The sequence below is a fragment of the Mustela erminea genome, chromosome 1, assembly GCF_009829155.1.
Source record: "Mustela erminea isolate mMusErm1 chromosome 1, mMusErm1.Pri, whole genome shotgun sequence".
Taxonomy (NCBI): Eukaryota; Metazoa; Chordata; class Mammalia; order Carnivora; family Mustelidae; genus Mustela; species Mustela erminea.
Genome location: NC_045614.1, coordinates 37,246,140 through 37,270,140, shown reverse-complemented (window position 1 = coordinate 37,270,140; position 24,001 = coordinate 37,246,140). Strand labels below are relative to the sequence as shown.

Below are 24,001 nucleotides of genomic sequence, written 5' to 3'. Positions count from 1 at the left end.
CATACCCGTGGTTGGGGGACAGCTGGCTAGGTGAATTTTGGTTTCTGGGCTCCTGCCTCTCTCCTTACACACCCTCCTCTCTCATCTGTGCTTTGTTCATCCTCCAAATTCCGTTGTCATTCACGTCACCACACACTTCCTGGCCACATGGAGGAGGTCTCTCTACTCCACCTCACCTTAGAGAAAGGACTTGGCCGTGACATGCACATAAAGGGTCAGACCCTTGTCTCCTCCCCTTTCGTAGTCCATCTCTCTGCCAAATGTCAGTGCCCAGGGCCAGGCCCTGCGCCTGCCTGTGCCCTGCTTGGAACCATGCACGGATTGGCTTTCTGCTGGGAATGGTTCTGACATTCGCTTAGCTCCTGACTCTCTGCAGCTAGAGAGCAGACTGAGGTTCAGACAGGCCTCGGGCTCTGGGAGCCAGTGCCGGACTAGCTCAAGTCTTTACCTGGCATCGTCTTCATGTACTTAGAGCCCAGCTGTGCAAAGAAGATCAGGGCTCTTACATAGCCCTGCTTCCCCTACCCCGCGCAGTGTGTCAGGTGAGGGGCGCCAGGAAGGAAAGGACGATCTGAGAGTCTGAAGAGGCCAGCAAAGAGTAAGCACCAAATTCGCGTGTGGCCCCTGCACCAGCAGGAGGCAGATTTAGGGACTCCCTGAGGCCAAATGAGCCCAGAGAAGGAGGAACCTCCCAGGTGCTACAATAAAGCCTCCATGCCAGGAGAGAGCACTTAAAAACACCAGTTCTGGGGCGCCTGGGTGGCTCAGTGGGTTAAGCCGCTGCCTTCGGCTCAGGTCATGATCTCAGGGTCCTGGGATCGAGTCCCGCATCAGCCTCTCTGTTCAGCGGGGAGCCTACTTCCTCCTCTCTGTCTGCCTGCCTCTCTGCCTACTTGTGATCTCTCTCTGTCAAATAAATAAATAAAATCTTTAAAAAAAAAAAAAAAAAAACACCAGTTCTTCCTGTTCCTGCCTGTCCCATTCCTGCCCCATCCTGTCCATGCGTCCACCTGACAGCCTCTGTCTTCAGCTAACTCTCACATCTCCAGAATCTTCTAGAACTGTGCTATCTACAGAAGCCATTTGCCACATGTTAGCCAGCTACTGAGCACCCGGCATGTGGCTAAGCCAAACTGAGTGGTAATGTAATTATAAAATACACACAGGGTTTGGGGCTTAGTTTAAAAAAAAAAAAAAAAAAATAGGGTTGCATGGGTGGCTCAGTCAGTTAAGCGTCTGTGTTCAGCTCAAGTCATGATCTCAGGATCCCCTGATGGAACCCAGCTTTGAGCTCCCTGCTCAGCAGGAAGTCTGCTTCTCCTCTGCCCCTCCCCATGCTCATGTTCTCTCTCTCTCTCTCTAAAAAAAAAAAAAAAAAAAAAAAAAAAAGATTGCAATCTATCACATTAATAAATTCATAATGGTTACATGTTGAAATGACAATATTTTGGCTATCTTGGGTCAGATATATTATTTTTTTAAACAGTTTATTTGGGGCACCTGGGTAGCTCAGTGGATTAAAGCCTCTGCCCTCTGCTCAGGTAATTATCCCAGGGTCCTGGGATCGAGCCCCGCATCGGGCTCTCTGCTCAGCAGGGAGCCTGCTTCCTCCTCTCTCTCTCTCTGCCTGCCTCTCTGCCTAATTGTGATCTCTGTCAAATAAATAATTAAATTCTTTAAACAGTTTATTTATTTGAGAGAAAGAGAGAGAGAGACCACAGGTTAGGTGAGAGGCAGAGGGTGAGGGAGAATCTCAAGCAGACTCCCCACCGAGCAAGGAGCCTGACTCTGGGCTCCATCCCATGACCTTGAGATCATGACCTGAGCTGAAATCAAGAGTCAGACCCTTAACCAACTGAGCCACCCAGGGAGCCTCTGGGTCAAATATATTATTAAACTTTATTCTATCTGTCTTTTACCTTTATTGATGTAGCCCCTGAGATTTGGAAATTGTCTATGTGCCTGTCCTTTGTGGCTCATGGCCTATTTCTATTAGACAGTCCTGTTGCTGAGTTCTCCCTGACTCAGCCACTTCAAATGTGGTTCTTTATGACTTTGCTATGTATTTGTTACATACATACACACACACAGGCACACATGTACACGTGTGTGTGTGTGTGTGTGTGTGTGTGTGTGTGTGTAGAATAGAGTATATATTCTCTGTCTAGGTAGAAGACAGGATTAAGGTCTCTTTACTGTGAAATTCTTCACTTTGTGCCCTAGTGCCCCTTGTGCCATTAGAGACCCAGTGCATGTTCAGTAATGATTCTTTCGTTCATTTGGCAAATATGTATTGAACTCCTACTCTGGGCCAGGCTTCCCTGGGAGCTTAATAACCTTTAACTCGATAGCTGGCCTAGTCCCTACAGGGTAGGGATGATGAGCTTTGTTTTGCAGATAAGGAAATTCAAGTGACTTGCTCAAGATTACCTCCTGCAGCAGGAGACGGGATTCCAGCACTCCTTCGTCTGCTCCAAATCGTGTCCCCTTCCCCTGCAGCATGTCCACGCTGTGGACAGTTCTTCAGCCCGGCCCACTCGCTCCCTAAACCCTGACTTCTTCTCTGTGTATACATACCCATTACACACTTGTTCATGGACCATCTCTCCCAACAGACTTCATGGGAGGACAGAAACCATTTCTCTTCTGAGCACTGTTGCATCGCTGAAGCCTTGCCTGTATGCCTAACACCCAGGAAACACATAGAAACTTCCACGGAACATATAAAGGGATAAATGATGGTCCCTTCTTCTCCTCACTGTTATACAATTCATGCTTAATTCCATTTTCCTGGAGAGTGTACAAATAAGAATAAAACTCTATAGCCATTCTCTCAAGAACCATAGTCATGTAAACATTTGTTTTGTGTTTTATTTATTTAGAACTCCATTATGCAAAGAAAGAATCCATTTATATGGGAGTCTGGGGAAGAACTCTCTCTCCCCCTGCCACTCTTTCTCTCCGCACGTGACGTTACGTTAGACCAACATGACAAAAACAAGTCACCTGTCTTCTGTCAAGATGGAGCATGTGTCCTCCCAATAGCTGGGTGCTGGTGGTTTCCAGAACCTTGGTGCAAACCTAGGACTGGAGGGTTTTTACAACGATCTTGGCATAACTTATTCATTATGGAAGCGTCTGCATGGACTGTAACATGCCATGACCACCTAATGGTTATTAGACAGGAAGCCATCTTGCCCACCAAGAAGAAAGGCAGCCGGGCTTGAAGAGAGGACTCCTGAGTGATAAATCATATGGAGCGATCCCTGGTCTCAGCTTTGTCACTTAACTCTCTCCCTAACCTTGGATGTGTCCTGTTTTCTCATGGCTGTGAACCTTAGCTTTTGTATCTCTAAAACTGAGGACGGTGAAATAGATCAGAGAGGACAGGAATGTCTACATCTACCTTGTTAGATGAAAACGAAATTTCTGGGGTGCCTGGGTGGCTCAGTGGGTTAAAGCCTCTGCCTTCAGCTCAGGTCATGATCTCAGAGTCCTGGGAAAAAGCCCCAAGTCAGGCTCTCTGCTCAGCGGGGACCCTGCTTCCCCCCTCTTCTCTCTCTCGCCTGCCTCTCTGCCTACTTGTGATCTCTGTCTGTCAAATAAATAAATAAAATCTTAAAAAAAAAAAAAAAGAAAGAAAGAAAATAAAATTTCTACATCTATCCTAGACAACTATTAAAAACAGGAGGGGGGAAAATGTTTTGGAAAGAAAAATCACAAGACTGAGACTCCGGAGTCGGAGTCAGTGACCTGAGTTTAACACCCAGCTCTTCTCAACGGGTTGTCAAACCTTAAACTGGTCATTTCACTTGTCTGGGCCTTGGTTTCCTTTTCTGAAAAATGTGATCACTAGACTGAATGATCTTTGCAATTCCTTGTAGGTTGGAAATAATGTACATTTATTGGGGTGAGGATTAGGGGATGGGTTTTGGGAAATGTATTCGCTACTTTTTTTTTTTTCTCCTCCTACAAGGTGATGATTACTTAGGAGTCAGAAACTCTTTGGAGGGTCACATGGTGTAAAAAAATGCATTGTGATTCCTGTGTGAATGTTCTGGAAGAAAATAATCTTTTCTTTAGAAGCATGAGACCCTCTAAACAAATGTGTTAGAGGACAACTTTCGTGGTCATCCTAAGAGTGTTCACGCACAGCTTGGCCTTTTTTAGGTACCATCCATTTCTGTCATCAACGTCTGTCTGGTTGTCTAGTCTAAAGTGAGGGGTTTTGTGGTGCTGAGATTGCGCAGGTAATGTTAGAGTTAAAATACATGGTGTTTTATTAAGTTCGTTTCATTTATAGATCTTGAGAGGCCTCAGGGTGATAAAAATCTGAGTTATGCATTGCATTAAGCAGAGTTATATAAAGCCTGTTGAATATTAATTTTGTAATGATTCACCTTACAGTTTTACGAGGCTAGATATAAAAAGATACTGTGAATAATTGAGCCTATGGTCCATAAAATGAAGTCTAGGGAAGAGAGAAATAATTGGAAGTGAAGAAAGCCAAGCCTTTTCCTCCTTTGCTGAGATCAAATTAATTCAGTCTCAGCCCCTTTCTGCAAATTCAGGCCCCCTGGTTTCTTAGAGCATTAGAGGAACACATAGTACAGAATACAATGTGTGAATAAAATGTGGACCATGTTATTGTTTTCATTATTTTTAGCATAGCCTCAATATATTTTATCTTTATAGTCTGCATATTTTCTATATCCTTTTTTGGGGTCACATTATTCAAAATTGCTTCTCAAACAAAGCAAAGTCTTGCACAGAGGAGATAAAATTATTTCTGTTTCATGTCTCTAAAATTGTGCTTTGCGTATGTTATACAAACGGGCAATAAGCATGTAAGAGGGCACTCAATGTTGTTAGCATCAAGGAAATGCAAATTCAAACTACAATGAGATACCAGCAAATACCTACTAAAATGGCTAAAATTAAAAGCCTGACAATACCAAGTGCAGATAAGAATGTGGAGTGGCTGGAATTCTCATACATTGCTGGTGGGAATACAAAATGGTAAAACCATTTTAGAACACGGTTTTCAGTTTTTGTAAAATTTAAAATACCTCTCTTATAAGATCTAGCCATTCTCCTCCAAGGTATTTACAGGAAAGAACTGAACAAACATACAAATCCCTACAAAGATTTTTACTGGAGTGTTCATACCACTGCATTTATGATAACTCTGAACAAGAAACAGTCCACATATCCACCAGGATATGAATGGCTAAACCATTTGGGGATATAGCCATAAAATAGAATACTTTGAAATAAAACAATTTTAAAAAGAACAAACTACTAATAGGTACAACAACATGGGTGTATCTCAAAGATATTAGGCTGAGCCAGAAGGAGTCAGACACACAAAGAAGTTCGGACTATATGATTCAATTCCTGTGAAATTCTAGAAAAAGCGCACTAATGCATAGTGACAGAAAACAGAGTGGTGGCTGCCTGGGGGAGAGAGAGGAAGTAAGAGGGAGGATATAGTACATAGGAACATGAAGGGGATAGAAATGTTCTATATCTGGATTGTGGTGATGGGTATCAAAGTGTGTATGTATTATCTGATGAACTGAACACTTAAAGTGGGAGTAGTTTATTGTAGGTAAATTACACCTCAACAAAGTTGATTTTTTAAATGCCTTTTGCAATATCTGTTGTTGGTTCATTAGTACCTCTAGAAACTGATCTTTTAAGATCCAGATTCCAAATCGAGGTTCAATATTTACTTATTGTTAGATTGTGAGTCTCGTATACAGAATATAAAGTAGGTATAATAACTACCTTTGGCCAACCTTCGGAACTGCCTTAAGAAACAAAAGAGAGGGTGAATCTGTAAAAATGATTTATAAGCCATGATACTGTGCAGAAAATTGACTGTCACTACCATTATAGGGTTCACTCTGCAAGTCGGAATGACATTACCTTGATTTGGGCACATTTAAAATTAGTTGAGCCTTTATCTGGACCCAAAATGAACTCTCCCCCTTTGAACGCCTGCCTAAGGGTACAGAATATCCTAGCAAATTTCCATAGCGTTTTAAAAATATCTACCTGCCTCAGTCCATGTGATATACTGATCAACCCACTCAGACTGTAAGCCCTTCACTTCCAGCAGTGACAGCCTACACAGTCGTTCCTCCAAGTCAAGACACACCGTACAAGTCACCTGAGCTTGTCAACGAGGTTTAAATTTCGTTTGACTTCTCCAAAGAACTCTGCTTTCAGAGCAGTGAGCTCGATGTCGGAGAATCTAGCCTAGTTGTGCAAATATTCACAGAGAGGCATATGTCTCTTCTGCAAATTAACAACTTGTGTGCTGGGCGAGAAATTGAGTTTTGATTCTGAATGGACAGGGAGCACTAAAAAGTTGGGTCCCGATTTAATCTAAAACAACACGTGCATTCATTTGACAAAAAGGCACCGAGTATTATGTGCATTGTCCTGGGCTCTGGAGATCCGTCAGTGAATAGGACAAGCAAGGTCTTTCTCCATAGGGAGCTTACATTCTAGTAGAGGGGTAAGTAGCAATCAAGCAAACAATGTAATTTCAGAATCAGACAGGAAATAACACGGGGGGCAGGAGAGAATAACACAAACGCGGGTTGGTACTATTTAGGATATAGTGGTCAGGGAAGATCATGGATGTTGAGTTAGGATGATGAGATGGAACCAGCTATGTGACAGTCTAGAGAAGCAGTGATCTGAGCAGTGGAGACAGCAAGTAACAATGGGCTTAGCAAAGTAAGGAAGGAAAAGGAAGCCAGTGTGGGAAATAGCAAGAGTGGAAGGAAGACCATCCTGAAATGAGGCTTCAGAAGAGAAGAGGGGATAGAGTTGAAGTTTTATTCCCTGAAAATGAGAAGACATTGGAGAGTTTAAAAAGGGAAGGAAATGATCTGATATGTAAATATGGCTCCTATGTGAAGAAAAGATTGTCTCCGGTCAAGTGAGGAAATTAGTAAGATGGCTGTTGAAATAGGCTGTGGGAAAGATGATCGCAGCTTTGAGTAGACTGGTAGCATTTGAAATAAAGAGATGTGAACAAATAGAGTGGCGTGTCCTAGAGGTATAGTGCTGCCAGGGTCTGAGGAATGGAAGTGGGGGCGGGGGATGGGAAGAATACATCGTTTTATGTCCTGAGCAACCATGAGCTGATGAAAGTGTTTCTTAGTAGACCACCTACCGCCAGTAGGACCATGACCAAATTACTCTGAAGGTTGGAATGGCAGTTAAGTATTTGTAAATATCCTGTGAAGGGAACTCCCGTTGTAAAGACCCTGTCACCTCTCTTCTGTGATTGTCCAGACATGCTAATACGTGGGTGCTGGAAATGCCATGATTTTCTAATCACATTTTTTCCCCCTAAAGTTATTTTGAGCAGACATCAGTTCAGGGCAATAGCGAAACTCTCTCTGGCTGCTGTCGTTTACTGGCATGTCACTGTTCCCAACACTCTCATGCAGGAGACATGCTTTGAGGGATATACTTATGCTCCAGAAGACTTTTTGGAAGCTTGCCTCTTTTTGTTAATTGTGGCTTGGGGATACTTTGTCAGAAATTTTGAACTTTGAAGTGTTGAAAAAAAATTACAGGGTAATATTAAATATTTAAGTATTGGTCATCTCTCCATGTGGTATGAGATTTTGGCTAAGACTGAATCTTTGGGCTGCTTAGTTCCCATGTTTATCATGTTGAATAGAGTCACAGATTCGATTTTGCCCTATATAAGCAAATTTTAAATTTGTTTCAAACAAGCAAGGATGCCATTAAATTGCCCTGACCTTGTTATATTGAGATTTTTGTCTTTTTTTTGTATTCATGGAGAGTAGTGAACATGAGCACTGAAACAGAAGGACCTCAGCTTGTGAAAGTTCTGCTGGAGTAACAATGAGAAAAATCTTTTAAAATGTTTCGGATTCTGGCGATTCACAGACCTGTACCCCTGGGGATAAAAATATATGTTTATAAAAAATAAAAAATTAAAAAAAATAAAATAAAATGTTTAGGATTCTTTTGCTTTATAAAAATAATATAAGCCAGTCCTAGACAGTTTGGAAAGTACAGGGGAAAAAAATCAGCCATAGCCCAGTCATAAAGAAATCCATGAGATGTTCAAGTTGCCCATAAAACGCTAGGGTGCGAAAGGGCTTGTTGAATGATCGGATCCAACTTCTCGTTTTGCACGTGAAGAAACAGAGCTCTCGCTTCCTCACTGCCAGTTCTGAGCTGTTAACATGATGGTTTATGTGACTTCATAAGCTTTTAGATTCTTGGGGACCTGGTAGAGACTCAGAACCTGCTCAACAGCCTGTTTTTGAGCGAAGGGAATGTGAAGGCTTAACACTAGGTGTCCCTGTGGTTCCCTCTGCCCCCTGGTGTTCAGGAGGAGACATGGTCTTAAATAAGGTCAGTGTTACATTGCCTTGACCTCCATGAGCATTTCCCAGAGTGGTTTCTGGGCCACCTGCATTAGAGTCATTGAAGGTTGTTGGAAATGAAGATTTCTGGGACTCACCCCAGGTTTGTGAAATCAACTCTAGAGCTGGAAGTAGGAATCTGCTCTTTTTTTTTTTTTTCATTTAAACTTCAGTGAACATACAGTGCAATATTAGTTTTTGCAATAGAATTCAGTGATTCGTCCCTTACATACAACACCCACTGCTCATCATAACAATTCCCCCATTGATACCCATCACCTGTCTAGCCCATCCCCCACCCACCTCCCTCCATCAACCTTTCGTTTGTTCTCTATCATTAAGAGTGTCTTATGGCTTTTTCCCTCTCTCCTTTTTTCCTTTTCCCCCTTCCCACATGTTCATCTATTTTCTTCCTTAAATTTTACATACGAGTGAGATCGTATGGTATTTGTCTTTCTCTGACTTATTTCACTTAGTGTAATACACTCTAGCTCTGTCCATGTTACTGCAAATGGCAAGATTTCGTTCTTTTCCATGGCTGAATAACATTCCATTGTATATATAAACCACGTCTTCTTTATTATTCATTCGTCCATGGACATTGGAGCTCTCTTCACAGTTTGGCTGTTGTTGATAATGCTGCTATAGACATGGAGGTGCACTGAATCTGTATTTTGGTATCCTTTGGGCAAATACCTAGTAGTGCAATTGCTAGATCATAAGGTAGTTCTATTTTTCATAGCAATCATCGCGCCTCGGATAAACCTCATTGGCTATGATACTGCCACTGCACAAAGCTGGCAGTTCTATTTTTAACTTTTTAACATTTAACTATTTAACTATTTAAATTCAGCTAGCCAAGATATAGTACATCATTGGTATTTGATATGATGTTCAATGAGTCATCAGTTCAGTATAGCTTTCTTTTTTTTTTAAATTTTTTATTTTTTATAAACATATATTTTTATCCCCAGGGGTACAGGTCTGTGAATCGCCAGGTTTACACACTTAACAGCACTCACCAAAGCACATACCCTCCCCAATGTCCATAACCCCACCCCCCTTCTCCCAACCCCCCTCCCCCCAGCAACCCTCAGTTTGTTTTGTGAGATTAAGAGTCACTTATGGTTTGTCTCCCTCCCAATCAGTATAGCTTTCTTAACAAACTCACCCATCCATTGAAAAATAATAGTTTGTCAAAAAAATAAAATAAAACTTCCCATATTGAATCATTCAAATTCTCTAATCTGGGATAAATTGATGATGGAGATAGGTAGGTAGAGAGCGAGAGATACTGAGTAAATGGGTGAAAAGTCGGAGACTCGGCACAAAGAAATTGTCAAAGGGTTTTTCTGGGAGTGGAAACAGGGTGAATGAGAGAATAGAATCTCCACTGTTCTATATAACTCAGAAACCTGGATTTGCAGAACACAAATCCTTTGGAATTCCTTTTTATAAGTATTCCTGCAGTCATGCTATTTTTTTGAGAGACTAGAAATGCCTACAGAGTATTATTTCTTTGCTTGAGTGATGTGTATAGCCAGTGGGAGAAAGGAAACCCTCTTTGTTGATAGAAGAGGACATAGAAGGATCAAGCAGGGGATGAGGTGAGATCCAGGTTAGTTCATTTATTCACTTACTCGCTTATTCAGCATTTGTTCATTGAACACCTTCTGTGTGCCGGGCACGGCTGGAGATGCTGAGGACCCCGGAGGGAACAAGACAGCAGCGTCCCTGTTTGTGCAGAGCTTATGGTCTATTATGGGGAAACGTCAATAGAGTTTAACAAGTTCATTTCAAATGGTGGCACGTGCTATGAAGAAATGAGGGCACTATGCCAAGTATGCATGGTTGAAGGGCCAGTCTCTGGCGGGAAGGAACAGTGTAAGAGATGGCATCTGACCCGAGACCATAGTAGCAAGAAGAAACCAGTCAAGTACATATCTCGGGAAGAATTTGCACAGAAAGGAAACTGCAAGGACACGGTCCTGAGGGGCAGTTGGCTTGGTATGTTTAGGGTGTATAAAGAAAACAGGCATGGCTAAAGCTTAATGACTAACAGGAGATTCAAGATAAAGTTCCAGAAGAAGACAGGGCCAAGCCACATACTATAATCATGCCACAGGGAGCAGTGTGGACTCTATTTTAAGTGTAATAGAAAGCCTCGGGAGACCTACATTCAGGGAGGGATGTTGAGGTCTTCAGATTTGGGTTCTTAGAAAAAAATCACTTCAGCACTCAAAATTACATAGAAACTTAGAATCAAGTTTTTAAAAGATATGCGACTCCTTCAGGAAAAGAAGGCCATTGGAAACCACAAAAGAAGAACTAAAGAAATGGTCGGATCTATCATCTACATGGAAAGGGAAGATCGCTATTATAAAATCGTGGTTTTTATCAAAAAAGGATTTCTAAATTCACTGCTGTTCTAAACAAAATCCCAACAGCATTCTAAAATTGAATGGAAATGTACAAATGCAAGAATTTAATAAGGGAGGTTTGCAAAAGAGGAAAAAGGAATGAGGACTTCCCCTAATTATCAAAATTTGTTATAAAGCCATAGTAATTAAAACACTGTATTATTAGGGAGAGGGGATTAAGAAATAGATCAGTGGGACAGAATAGAGAGCTCAGTGATGGACTGTACATACATGGACCCTTCTGAATGACACAGGAGGTGTTGAAATTCAGAATGGAAAACATAGACTACCAGAGGTAAATGAGTATCAAACGATCAGAATATCAGAAGCTTCCTAATTTACACTTTATACAAAAATAAACTGAGATAAATTGAAAACCTAAATATAGAATGTAAAAATTCAAAACCTTTAGGGAGGGAAAAAATAAGATATCTTTATACCCTTGGGATAGAGTGGATTTTATAAGCTAGAGATACAAAAATCACACTCAAGAATAATGAGCTTGATGGATTTCCCCTAGATCCAGATGTATAACTTCTGCACAAAATAACATCATAAAATGAAAAGGCAAGTGACAAGCCAATAGAAGATATTTGTAACCTGATATAACCAACAAAGGCTACATTTCTAGAATCTCTAGAAAATTCCTATTAGCTGATAAGGAAAACTCAAACTATCTAGTAGAAAAACGGGCCACTTACTAACAGGCACTTTCCTGAGGGGGAGACATTAGTGAGCAATAAAATTGCAAAAAGGCTTTCCACATCCCTGATCAAAGCAAGAAATGCAAGTGTAAAATCCCAGGGTATCATTTTATGCCTATTGGAGTAGCAGAAATTCAAAAGGTTGAGTTAACAAGTCAAACTTGGCAAGGAATTGAGATAAACAGGCACTTGGGAGAGTAAGTTGTCATTCTCTAGTTAGACTTGAAATTTCACATATTCTACAACAGATTCTATTGCAGACCGTAAGCAATCAACAGTGTTTCTCCAAGGAAGGGCTCTTGGCATTGTGCGAGGGACAAGTCTTTGTCACTCAGGACTTTCATGTACCTTAGAAAATTCAACATCGCAGCTCTACTCCACCCCCAGCTCACAAAAGAATGCTCCCCACTTCCAAACACCCCCCAAGAGAGTTGGACTTAGCAGGAGAATGCCCTGCAGGTACACAGGGCTGCCACAGTATGAATGTGCTGGGACAGCCTCTGCCACTGAATGGAGAGATCTGGGCCCTGAAGGAGGCCCATGGAGGGTGTGCACTGGAGCATCCTTTGTGAGGACCAAAAACTGGACACCGTCCAAATAGACATCAGTCCAGGAAAGGAAAACGAAACTATGATATGGTTGTGTGATAGAGCGCTATACAAGAATTCATGACCTAGATCTGCATGCAGCAAAGTGAAAATAGCTCAAAAGCAGTGTTGACTACAGTGTCATATGCAGTATGATACACTTTATAAAAAGTGTAACACCCACAAGATTGTAGGATGTATTGTTTTGGGTAGACATGACACACAAACACACACAGGCATGCGCATGTGAGCTGGGCGGTTTAAATTCTGTGTGGTTCTCTTTCTTGAAAGAGTAAATGGATGTGAAGAACAACATGAGTTCATTTTGGGTGATGGGCACATGGACAGGAGTTGGCCGCATTTTCCTTTGCATAGTGCTGTGTTTTCGCCCTCACTTAGGCTGCTGGGTGGACAGTAGATAGGGCGAATGGAAAGGTGAGCAGGGGGGTGTGCATGGAGGCGGGGCAGTGAGGCTGTGCTGGATGTGGATTCCGTCGCTGGAGGAGCTGCGGGAGGACCCTGGCGTCCTGCCGATACCACTTTGAACTCCAAGGGGATGTGACCACTTTTCTGCCTCATTTCTCCATTGCCCAAAAGTTCTTCCTGGAATAACACTTCCTCTTGTTGCTTCCTTTGTCTTCTAAGCTATGATATTATCACCTAAGCAAGTCAAGGATTTGTCAGCTGCTCATATTTTTGTAGCAGATTGGGACATTCTGTATCAACAATTCAGGCGCTTTCCAACCCCATCCCTGCAGTTATGCTCCTACACTTTTCTTAATTTTTTTCCCGTGTGTTTTCTTATTGTAAAAATATACATAAAGTAAAAATTACCATTCTAGCTATTTTCATCTTATTTTTATTTTTTAAGGTTTTATTTATTTTATTTTAGAGCGAGCTCATGTGAGCCTAGGGAGGGGCAGAGGGAGAGGAGAGAGAATCTCAAGCAGACTCCACTCTGAGTGCAGAGCCCAACACAGGGCTGGATCTCACAGCCCCAAGATAATGACTTGAGCCAAAACCAAGAGTCAGAAACCCAACTGACTGAGCTACCCAGGTGTCCCCCATTCTAACTATTTTCAAATGTGCAATTCAGCAACATTAATTATATTCACAGTGTTTTGCAACCATTATCACCATCCATCTCCAGAACTTTGCCATCATTCCAGATTGAAACTCTGTGCCCATTAAATAGTGACTTACATTCTTCAGTCCTCTGATAACTTCTCTTCTCCTCTTTGTCTCTATGAATTTGACTACTCTAGGCACCCCAGACCAGCAGCATCATACAATATTTGTCCTTTTGCATCTAGCTTATTCAACCTATATGGTGTTTTTGAGATGTATCCACAATCCATCAGGATTCCATTCTTTTTAAAAACGAATACTGTGCCATTGCATATATACACTACATTTTTTTTATCCACTTATCTGTCAGTGGACACTTGGGTTAGTTCTGTCTTTGGGCTACTGTGAACAATAAAACATATAATGCAGCTACAAACAGGGGTACAACTGTCTATTTGAGTCCCTGCTTTCAATTCCGTGGGGTATATACCCAGATGTGGAATTCCTGGATCTTATGGTAATTCTATGTTTAATTTTTTAAGGAACTTCCTAGCCAGAACTGCCCACAATGGCAGCACCATTTGACATTCCCCTCTGTAACATGTAAGGATTCCAACTTTTCTACATTTTCACCAACACTTATTAATTTTCAGCTTGAAAATAGCCCATCTAATGGATATGAAGTTGTGTCTTATTGTGGTTTTGTCCTATACTTCTCTTACAATTAGTGTTACAGAAGCGTCATACATGTCCTCTGTCCAATCGATTGATCCATGATACCCATGGTTTGAGTATTTCTGCATTTCTCTAACTGCGTTCCATGGAACACAGGTCTTGTTACAAGCTTCTGGCATTGGGGGCTCAAGGGATATGGGATAGGAGAGGCTAAACTGAGAAACAATGCAAACAACAACAAACCCAACTCAACAACCTTCCAGCAAAGTCAGGTCAAGTATCTATTGGCAAATTCAAAATGTAAGTGTGAGTTGGTATCCTGACTCCCCATTCCTTGGTAGATATTAGTTCTTTCAAATTTCTTACCATTCTTACAGGGATTCTGGTATTTAAAGCTAGGCAACTTTGTATACAAGTGGTCCATAAAAAAATGCCAACTCTTTCATGTGGTGCTCAAAAACAATTTTATCTGTTGCAACTTTGGAGGAAAAATTGGCCATATTGATGATGATGTGCAAAGATAGACTCTGGTGTGGGACTTCCCTTAAGGGATCCCCAGTGTTAATTATGACCATACACCCTTTTCACTTTGAGTTAACTTTAGAAATCATTTCCCATGCAAGATGCAATTTTACTGTATGTCCTCCCCCTTGAAGTTTGAAATATATATTTTCCAGACCCTGAAAAGTCCTACGGTAAAGAGACCCAACCAACGTAGTTTAAAGCAGGAGTTGGCAAGCTATCTCTGTGAAAGGCCAGATAGTAAATACTTTTGGTCTTGTGTCTCTGGCACAGCTCTTCAACCTGAAAAGTAACCATAGACAGTCTTTAAATGACTAGATGTGGCTGTGTGCCCCACCCCCAAAAAAACACTTACTTGCAGAAATAGGCAGTGGTCTGGATTTAACTCACAGGCAATAGTTTTCTGACCCCCATTTAGACCATTGTGACTGAAGTTTGTTGCATCATGACCTTTCCCTCCTTTGTTTTTTTAAATGTAAAACCTGTAGTAGACCCTGAGATTCCGGAATTCAAATTTTAGAGGGTTTTAAATCTTTGAAGTGACACTGAAAGTTGATGGAATGTAGCAGCTTTGTCCCTTTTCTAGTACCTGGGTTTGCATTGGTGTGACACCAGAAGCAGTTACTTAGGGGGTGGTCTGGGCTAATTGTGTTCTACCATTCATAGACTGAAGCTCTGACCCCTAATATTTCAGAATGTCACTATATTTGGAGATAAAACCTTCGAAGAGGTGATTAAGTTAAAATGAGGCTTCTAGAGCACTCTTGAAGAAGAACAACAAAACAGGAGGTATCACAATCCCATATGTCAAGATATACTACAAAGCTGTAATAATCAAAACAGTATGGTAGGGCACAAAAGTAGATACATAGATCATTGGAGCAGACTAGAGGGCCCAGAAATAAGCCCATGATTATATGGTCAATTAATCTCTGACAAAGAGGCAACAATCTTTTCAGTAGGAAAAAGACCATCTGTCCAACAAATGGTGTTGGGAAAATTGGACAGCTACATGCAAAAGAAGGAAACTGGACCATTTTTGTACACCAGACACAACAATAAAATGGAATAAAGACTAAATGTGAGACCTGAAACCATGAAATTCTTAGAAGAAAACATAGGCAGTAATCTCTTTGACAGCAGCCATAGAAGCATTTTTTCTAGATGTCTCCTTTGGCAAGGGAAACAAAAGCAAATTAAACTATTGGGAGTACCCCATATTAAAAGCTTTTGCACAGTGATGGAAACCAGCAACAAAACAAAAAGACAACCTCCTGAATGGGAGATGTTTGCAAATGACATATCCAATAAGGAGTTAATATCCAAACTATATAAAGAATTTATACAACTCAACACCCAAAAACCAAATAATCCAGTTTTAAAATGGGCAAAAGACTATGCAGAAACATTTTTCCAAAGATAACATACAGATGGCCAACAAACACTTGAGAAGATACTCAACATCACTAATCATCAGGAAATTGCAAATCAAAGCTATGTTCTAACTCTGAAGTTCTGAGCCATTTCCTACTTTTGCCTAAAGAAATTCAACTGGAATTTTTATTGGAATTAGGATAAATTTTTTAAACAATTTGGGAAGGACTGCCATGTTTACAATATCTTCATATTGATGACTATAGAATATATTACTTCATTTAATCAGGTCTTTTATGTCAATAAAATTTTAAAAAGTTTTCTTCATGTAAAAAAAAAAAAAAGGCAAAGCAAAACCACAATGAGATATCACCTTACACCTGTCAGAATGGCTAAAATCAGTAACATGAGAAATGACAAATGTTGGCAAGGCTGTGCAGAAAAAGGAACCCTTGTGCTCTGCTGGTGGGAATGCAAATTGGTGCAGCCACTGTGGAAAACAGTATGAATGTTCCACAAAAAATTTAAAAATTGAATTATCACATGATCCAGTAATTCCACTAGTGAGCATATATCTAAAGAAACAAAAAACATTAATTTAAAGAGATACATGCACCCTTAGGGTTATTACAAGTTTATTTATAATAACGAAGATTTGGAAACAGCTCCAGTGTGCATCAATAGATGAATGGATGAAGAAGATGTGGTATATATATGTAATAGAATATTACTCGGCCATAAAAAAAGAATGAAATCTTGCCATGTGCAACAACAGGGATAGATCAATGAGGTTATAATGCTAAGTGAAATAAGTCAATGAGAGAGAGACAAGTACCATATAATTTCATCTGTGGAATTTTTTAAAAAATATTTTATTTACTTGTCAGAGAGAGGAGAGCACACAAGCAGGCAGAGTGGCAGGCAGAGGCAGAGAGAGAAGCAGGCTCCCTGCTGAGCAGGGAGCCCAATGTGGGACTTGATCCCAGGACTCTGGGATCATGACCTGAGCTGAAGGCAGACACTTAACAGGCTGAGCCACCCAGGCATGCCTCATCTGTGGAATTTAAGTAACAAAACAAATGAAAAAAGAGAGAGAGAGAGAAACGAACAACAACAACAACAAAATACCAATTCTAAATTATAGAGAACAAACAGACGGTTTCCAGAGGGCAGTTGGGTGGGGGATGGGTGACAGAGGTGAAGGGGTTTAAGAGGATCCTTATTGTGATGAGCACTGAGTTATGTACAGAATTGTTGAATCACATTATTGTGCACATGAAACTCATGTAACACTGTTTATTAATTATTTGTGAATTTAAAGAAAAATAAAATGAGGCTTTAAGGCTGTTAGGGTAGCCCTAATCCAGTCTGACTGTTGTCCTTATAAGAAGAGGACATTTGGACACAGTAAGAGACACCAGGGATGTAGGCACACAGAGAAAAGATGTGGGAAGAGGCAGCTAGAGGGCAGCCACCTGCAAAGGAGAAACCACCCTTGCTGCCACCTTGACCTTGGGCTTCCAGCCTCCAGAACTATGAAGGCTGTTCAAGCCACCCAGCATGTGGCATTTATTGTGACAGCCTAAGCAGACTGGTACAGAAGTAATCATATGTCATCTGCCCTAACCTGCTGAGACCTTGAACGACTTTGCTCACCCTCAGGTACTTAATATCACAAGTATCCTTCACTGAGTTTTATGGGGAAGTTACAGGATATGCTCTAATTGCATTTGCATATTTGGTATATTCAAAGATCTTAAAGACATATCCTTCATAAATGCTACCAGGTTTTGTGGAATATACTCCCATAGTGCTTTTAGCTTATTTCTCCTTAGGAAGGACACATAGGGAGCCAGAGAGTATTATGCCAAGTGAAATAAGTCAATCAGAGAAAGAAATACCATATGATTTCACTCACATCTGAAATTTAAGAAACAAACGAGGAAAGGGGAAAAAAGTGAGACAAGCCAAGAAACAGACTCTTAACTATAGAAAACAAATTGAGAGTTGCCAGAGGAGAATTGGTTGGGGGTTGGGGGGAAATAGGAGTTGGAGATGAAGGCGTGCACTTGCGATGAGCACCCCGTGATGTATGGAAGGACAGGATCATGATATCGTACTCCCAAAACTAATATTACACCATTTACGAAGCATGCAAGAATTAAAATTTTAAAAAGAAAAAACAAAATCGATGAAGAACTCACTAGCTGTGTATTACCTCAGACAAGGTATCATATTTCCCCAACTCTGTTTCCTCATCTTCATAATATAATAAAACCTGTATGATTTTCAGATTCCTAGAGCCGGCTGCAATGTGAGTGATGTGCCCCCGACACTGTATGCCTTATGGTGGGCACGCAATGATTAGTTGCCTTTCCAGGCAATCGGGAAATAATCTGCTTCTCTCTCTTCTGTCCTTATTGTTGTTGTTGTTTTAAGACTTATTGATTTATTTTGGAAAGAGAACAAGCCCAAGTGGGGAGAGGGGAAGAGGGAGAGAATCTTCCAGCCGACTCCCCGCTGAGTGTAGAGCCTAGTGCCGGGCTTAATCTCATGATCCTAAGATCATGACCTGAGCCGAAGTCATGAGTCAGCCACTTAACTGAGCCACTCAGGCACCCCTCACTTTTCTGCCCTTGTAATCTGAGCTGCCATCAACTGTGCAGTCTTTGTTAACACTAAAGAAGTAAGGGACTTAATGAGTTTCCTTATACCTGATGCCAGATGTTGCCTGTTCTATCATTATTTATAAGACTTAATGACCCCTCAAGGAACTTGTGTTACCTGGTGGACACATGAAAGTTGTAGAGAGATGTTTTGATAATGCAGAAAATGAACTGAGTCATCATAGTGCCGATTCCCCCTATATCCTTCTGCAAGTCACCTTCTCTCTCTCCGAGCTGCCTTTATCTTATCTGTAAAGTGGAGTCTGGGACTACACTATACCTCTAGTATATTCTAAACCCAGTCTTTTACCTGGAAGCCATGGGTCCTAGGAGACGTGAGAGGTCTTCTTCCTGATTGGGTACTACCCAAACCATCACCCTAGTCCCATGGCTACACTCTATCAACCTGCAATCCCACTATTTCAATTTAATTTGGTTAGCATTTTTTTTTTTTAAAGATTTTATTTATTTGTCAGAGAGAGAGAGGGAGAGCGAGCGAGCACAGGCAGACAGAATGGCAGGCAGAGGCAGGGGAGAAGCAGGCTCCCTGCTGAGCAAGGAGCCCGATGTGGGACTCGATCCCAGGATGCTGGGATCATGACCTGAGCCGAAGGCAGCTGCTCAACCAACTGAGCCACCCAGGCGTCCCTGGTTAGCATTTTAATGTTTACTGGAAAATACCTTACATAAAATTAGCATCTTACTAGCTTTAAGATTCAAAGATAAGTGAACTGTTTTGTTTCCTAAAACAAATCTATTTTTGTCCTAAAAGGATACTGAAAATATTGCCTGCAGGAGACTCCCAACCTAAACCATGCTGGCATTGTGGTGGCGCTCCTGTTAGAAAAGATGGATGGGTCACAGGGCGTCCGTAAGGAGACGGGGGCCAAGGCGCTGAAGAACAAATCCTACTGAGTTCTTTCTGCGTCCTGTCGCCATCTTCCACGTCACCCCTATGTCCTTGCCCAGGCAGAGCTGAGGAGTAGGTGGAGAGGGGAGGTGCCACAAGGCTGGTTCCACAGTTGAATTTTATTTACCCACATGGCAAACCAGGGAATGTCACCCCTGCCGCTTCCGCCCTGTGGTCCAGTTTGTGCACACCGGTGTGTGTGAAACAGTCTGGCCCATAGTTGACAAGGAGAAGCTCACTTCCTGACTCTAGGAAAGCTTCTGAAGAATGGCTGTTGCCCTTTCTTTTATAGGGGAAATGCCAAGTACATGTAAATGAACATCTTACGGCATAACACACACACTAAATTTCATCAGTATTCATGACATACATTCCCTTCTCTCCACAACTGACAGCTGTTAAAAATGATATTGGGGAGCACTATTCTGGTTCCGGTGACTCTGGAACATGGATTCGGAGGGGAGGTTTTATTGATTACTCCCACTTTCACAGCCCTGATTTTACAACTGACTGTAGATAAGGTTTAGCCCTGCAGAATCTCCCCTCCAGAGACAGCGACACCCTCTCGTCAATGAAATGCATTATGGAGGGGGCCAAATCAGTACCAGATCTCTAGTTGTTGAGAATTGCCTCAGTTTCATTTGTATTTTGAGATAGCTCTCTTTTAAATCTCATTAGGGTAAATTTCTAAAACTGTGATTAAACTGTAGCCTGCCAAGGGAAAATTAGAAATAAATTAGAAATATCACCAATCTGAGAGCCCCAGTTCTTTCCTGTGCGCATACGGAAATTAAGGAGCCTCTCTTTTCTGCGTTACAGGCTTTGATGACAAATCCAGAAGAAAGAATGTGTGAAAGAAAAAGATGACATCTGCGCACAGCCAATCAAATCTGAAGATTATTACAGTGAAAGCGAGAAGAGGGCAAGAGAATACTTACCAGTAAGGTAAGCGGACATCTCTATTAATGCTGAAGTCTGATGGCTTAGAACAAGAGAGTGGGTTTCCGCATGTCCATGCGTGAGTGTACATTGACTTGTCAAATGGGGATAGGGTAGGATGGATGGGATACATGATATGATCTAACATCAAAATATTTGTGCTCTAGCATGAGGAAGAAAATTAGTACATGCAGTTAGCTCCCTATTCTCAAATGAAACCCAAATGTCCAAAAGTTGAATAATAGACTCGCTTTATATAAAGGGGTTCTCTTCTCAGACAGCAAAACAAACAAAACCCTGGTAAGTCCTGCACTAATTATCCAGCGCCATCGACACATTTCCTCCAGTGTATTTCTAATATTTTATACACTCAGTTGTAAAATTACTATCTTTTTGTTCACAGCTGAGCACTTGACCCGCGAAGTCTAGTGGGCAGTTGAGCAAGCTCATGGTTGACTGTTTTCACGCATGCAATGATTTTCATGCTTAGCTTTACTGTAATAAATGGGTGCTTTGTACCTTTAATATTAATACTTTGGGGATTTTTTGCCCCATTTTCCACTGCTTTTTATAAGATAATAAGAGGGGAAATTAAATATTTCATTATAGCGGTGCTATGCAAACCAAACTGCCAGGCGTGTAGGCAGTCCTACTCTATGATATCTCAGATGTTTCTTCATTAGCTGATCTCAGAAGTCCCTATTTGATGCGCAATCCCAATTTGAAGGATATTGATGTATAACATGCAGAAGTATGGGTTGTGTACAAGCAGCAAGTACAACAGTTCAGGACAGCATTTTTGCAGTCAAAATGCTTCCTTGAGTGAAATAAACAGTTGGATTGCAATGTCCACGTGCCTGCCGGGGAGGACTGTCACCTAGCCATCACGGACACGGACTCAAGATTCTTGCTGTTCCACGGACCACTTTTATGAGTGTGGCCAAAATGATTAATCTTCCTTTGCCTCTTTTTTTTTTTTTTTTTTTTTTTGAGTCAAAGAGAGCTAGTAGATGAGACGAATTAATAGATACAAAGCTCTTGGAAGAATGGCAAGCGCACAAACAGGGCTCAGTAGTTCGTAGCTGATTTGATCATTGAGCAAAGTAGAGTCTCCTTCAGGGATGGAAATTAACCGTTGTTGGTTTTTTGTGGAGTAGGATGTGGAGGAGCCTAAAAGATGTAAGGGAATCGGAGGGGACAGTCTAACCCTGGGTTCGTAGGCACTGTCCACGCCGCTATCACGGGAACCCATGAGGTTAAGGTAAAAGCTCTCAAACTCTTAGTCATTTAGGTACTTTGAGAAGAATCAGAGAATATAAAGGTTAAGTGATGTAGGATCTTAAATTACAAATCAGGTCATCTCAGACTCTTGGCTGTAATCTGTAAGGCATGGTATGATCTGGCCGTGGCCACTTATCTTGCCCCTCTCCCTCTTAGCGTTCTGGGCTCACTCATTCCTTCTTCATGCCCCTCTGAATCACACCAGCTCTTTTACACGCACTATCTGCGTGACACGTTACCCATGAGCCTTTGCGCTCACTACCCAGCACAGCCTTTAAGCCCTCCCTCCCTGCTCCTGACCCCCTTGTATGTTCCTTCCCTCTGTCTCAGACCTGTCTGTGAAGAGAACCCCTACCCCGTGACATCATCTCCCAATATAACACCCCTACTGACATTTTTATCAACGGTAACTGTGATAGCCTTTTTGTCCATATTCTCCCAACAAGGAACACTGAAAATTCTTTGTGCCCTTACCATCTGACAGATGATGAGCTTGGCTATTTAAAGTAGACAAAAGAGAGGGACACTTGGGTGGCTCAGTCGATTACGCATCTGTCTTCGGCTTGGGTCCTGATCCCAACTGGGATCGGGTCCCACATCAGTCTCCCTGTTTAGTGGGGAGTTGGCTTCTTTCTCTCACTCTGACCCTCCCCTCTCTGTTTATGCTCTCTCTCTCTCTCAAATGAATAAATAAAAAATTTTTTAAAAAATAAACTAAGTAACAGAGAGGATGCACAGATCAACAGAAAGGGCAGGAGTTAACCATTCATTCACTGATCGTCAGAGCTTGTCTCCTTTATGGCACTCATTCTTACTGGGAATTCTTTTTTCTTTTCTTTTCTTTTTAATATTTTATTTATTTATTTGACAGACAGAGATCACAAGTAGGCAGAGAGGCAGGTAGAGAGAAAGAGGAGGAAGCAGGCTCCCTGCTCAACAGAGAGCCCAATGTGGGGCTTGATCCCAGGACCCTGAGATCATGACCTGAGCTGAAGGCAGAGGCTTAACCCCCTGAGCCACCCAGGTGCCCCGGGAATTATTTTCTTTATTCAGTTCTTCAGTAATTTTTCCCACCTTCCTTACTGGTCTGTAAGTTCTGCAAGGCCCAGGATAGTGTTTTCATGGTAATATTCTGGGATCCTGGTCCAGCAACTGCTGTATATGATGTACTTGGAAGCATTCTGGGAATGACAGAATGAAAGAAAGCGACGGGGTACCTGATCTCAGGAGCACAGGTCTTGTCATTGAGATGGATGATTGCTTTACAGGACTAGAGGTTCAGAACTAGAGCAGGGAGATAGTGGGCCTCACAAAAAATTAGCCTCATGGGGGCAGGAGCGAGATTCTAAATGCCAACTCATCAACGCAAATAAGGACCAACTTGAACAGTTGTAGACGCATACGGTTGGACAGGATGTTTACCCTTCAGATGCAGGATTGTGTGGAGGTGGGCAGAATTCAGGGGTGGGGCTCAGGGCAGTGATCACCACTATGGAGAAGTTTTAGTATTTTAATATCAATGCAGCTGCATACATGCATTGTTACTGAATATCAGCCCTGATTATAGTGTACCTTGTTTAAATAACCAACTGCACCTGTCAGACTGGCAAGGATGAAAAAAAAAATTTTAAATACCCCCATGGGGAAGACACGGACAAAAAGGCTTTCAGAGTCACTGTTAATGGAACTGTCAGTAAGAGCAATATTTTTGGAAGCTAACTTGGCAGTATTTATCAAAATGTTAAATGCACATTTCCGTTAACCAGATAATAGAACTTTATCTTCCAGACAAACTGGTATGAGTCCAAAATGCTGTATGTACAAGTGCGATCACTCTAGTGTTGTTTTAATAACAAAAATATGGGAGCAGTTTATATTATCTATTAATAGAAGAGAAGTAAATAAGTGATGGCATTTCCATCCAATAGAACAATGTGGCCCATGAAATGTGTTAAGGATTTCCTGCCGAAATTGTGAATACTATGCAAATAGTATAGCAAATACTGTTTGTTGAAAGCAAATGAACATAACCCACATGTCCATCAGCAGATGAATGGACAAGCAAAATTTGGTCTTCAGTGGAGTATTCTTCAGCCATAAAGAGGAATGAACTTCTGATACATGTTACAATATGGACGAACCTTGGAAACATTATGCTAAGTGACACCAAAGGACTAACATTACACAATTTAACTTACATGAATTATCTGGAATAAGGAAATTCATAGAGCAAGTAGAAATTATCAGGAGTTGGGATGAGGGAGGAATAGGGGGCTAGTGATTCATGGCTACTGTTTGGGGTGCTGGAAAAATTCTGGAGACAGACATTGGTGATGGTTGCAAAACACTGTGACTGTAATTAATGCTAGAGAATTGTATACCTAAAAATGACAAAAATGGCAGATTTATGTCCTGTTTTATCAGAATTT

General features: G+C 41.4%; 1 protein-coding gene and 1 pseudogene across 1 annotated transcript in view; one reads left to right on the top strand and one right to left on the bottom strand.

Moving 5' to 3' along the window:
* FRMD4B (FERM domain containing 4B) overlaps positions 1–24,001 on the top strand; it is a 323,555-nt gene that overhangs the window by 79,866 nt on the left and 219,688 nt on the right. The window contains exon 2 of the mRNA XM_032324873.1: positions 20,172–20,297. The gene's annotated coding sequence lies outside the window, so the exon portion shown is untranslated. The remainder of the gene's footprint in view (positions 1–20,171; positions 20,298–24,001) is intronic.
* On the bottom strand, positions 9,097–9,225 carry LOC116581230 (annotated as a pseudogene).